This window comes from Trachypithecus francoisi, unplaced genomic scaffold (genome assembly GCF_009764315.1).
Source record: "Trachypithecus francoisi isolate TF-2019V2 unplaced genomic scaffold, Tfra_2.0 Lachesis_group16, whole genome shotgun sequence".
NCBI lineage: Eukaryota > Metazoa > Chordata > Mammalia > Primates > Cercopithecidae > Trachypithecus > Trachypithecus francoisi.
In genome coordinates, this window is record NW_022681461.1 from 10,594,735 (window position 1) to 10,597,032 (window position 2,298).

The following is a 2,298-nucleotide window of genomic DNA, read 5'->3' on the forward strand; positions in this document are numbered from 1 at the left end:
TTGACCAGAAGACTGTAAGAGCCAAACCATCAATTGTATGCATTGGAAAAGGTTTCTCTATTTCTTCTCAATTCTGAGAGTTAGGCAATTGTAGAATAAAACACCAGAGAAGAAAAAAATTCAATGGCCCCATGTCTATAAAAGACTTGAAAAAAAAAAAGCTATTTGTTGGAACAAAACTTTAATTTTATTGAGTGCTGTAAATACAGACTGCTGCTGAGCCAGGTCAGAATTAAGGTAATGTTTTTGTTGGGTCTTTTGTTGGCATCTACTTATAGAATGCTACGTCAGAATCCAAATGGCAAATAAGCAAACCTAACTCTTATCCATAGAATTCTATAACTCCAGATCATCTGGGATCCCCCAAATTCTGAGAGTCAGCTACTTTTCCATTTCAAATTAGTTTAAAGAAATTCCATGTCTAGGGAAGGCTTTGCAGGCATCACCACCTTTCCAAGTTCTTTAGAAAAGAATCCCCAACTCCTACAAAACAGAGCCTTGAAGACCTCCTCCGTCTCCTGCCTTTTGTTCTGATGGAAGATAACTCAATGGCCACTGCTTTGATGTGACACCATGTACTATCTTTTCTCCTCAAATTCAAATAAATTTGTCTCAAACAAAATCCTGAACTCCAAGATGATACGTTATAAATAAGAACTCTAGGGTTATGCAGGAAACAGGACTCCTACTCTCAGTTTAAAACATGTGACAATTATATTTGGACTCAGCTAAAATGCTGAGGACTGACTTACACTTATTTGCTGTTACACTGATGTTACATTTATTACTTCATTAAATCTTCTCCTCCACACTGTAATGTAGAGATTAGGATCCTCTTGTTGTAGTTAAAGAAACAAACCTCTCTTAAGGCCATGGTCACTTGTCCAAGTTCCGTCATTTATTCAGGGACAGACTTAGAAAGATCCAAACTGAAAACCCTGCTCTAAGCCCCTAACTTTTTCCATTACAGATGTTTGAGCAAAAATTAAACTGAAATGCCTGCAGAGGGGAAAATTTGAATGTATGAATAACTTCATTTTCCTGGCTGCTCTTGAAAAGCAAGAGTACAATTTGAACAAGAAATCATTTTGTAAAAATATGAACATCTGAAAATTTTTTCCTTCTTGCCTGGCGACAGACTCTTAGTCTCCCTCTCAGCTAGGCTTCTCTCCTTTCTCTGCTAGCCTTCTTTTTTCCTAACATGTTTAAAGTCCCACACCATGTGTGCTCAATGGAGAGAAAAATAAGCAGTACTGCTTTTCAGATGTCCCTAGGAAACCTAATATGCATTCGATGCTCACTACACTGAAATGGAAGTTCCTTGTGCAACTCAGCATCCCCCAGACCCTGATCAGGCTCAGACATCTGCGATCTTTCAGATGCAGAGAGTCTATTTCCTCCCGCCCCACTTTGGCCTTACCTGGGCCCTTTTTCTTTTTATGCATGCAATAGGAAATTTTGAGTATGGTAGTCCTAGCTGGCAAGGTAAGGAATGAAGGAATATTTGGCGCTGGTTTCAAGTGTGGTAAAGCAAATAATGATGCTCTAAGGAATTGTGAGCTATTAAAGAAAATTTATTGTAACATCCACTTAAGCAGTCCAGGTATTTCCATCTTAAATACAGTCTTTTTAACAGGGTTTGGAAGTTAGGGTGGTGGCATCTACCATTCACAGAGAGCATAAGAGCTGAGGGGGTGGCAAAATTCTGCAAAAGTGAAGACTGAACATACAGGGAAAGGAGATACCCTTAACCAAGGAATATTAAGATGTTTCTCCCAGCTCCCTCTACCTTCGAGGGGAGAATAGGGAATTCTCATACAACATTAAATTCTTGTTCAAAATTTACTTGCAATATTTGGCATGCGATTCAGTCACTGATTTGTGCATAAAGCTGTGCAACATTTTGAAATTTCCAGAGAAGTACTGCTAAGGTTACAAAATCCAGGATGCAGTGAGCTTGAATACATTTCATTATAAGATTGAAAATATTGTTATCTGGACAGACTGTATATTACAGGGATATATTTTTGGCTACATTTTCTTATGTTTTAAAGTTATATTTATTTGGTTTTCTTTTTTTTTTTTTTTCAAGTGGAAGCAAGTATGAGACTGATGAATCCTGTATTCAGCTAAATAAATGCCCAAATGAGGGAGCCCATTGCTTCTCCGGAAGGAGATAAACATCTGCCTCACTGGAGTATTGCACACTGTCTCTGTGTCGAACCAGCGTCATCTCTGATTGACAGGCTGTCCTTGTGGTTCTTGTGCCTTCACTTTCTGGATTATAATGCATTTGCA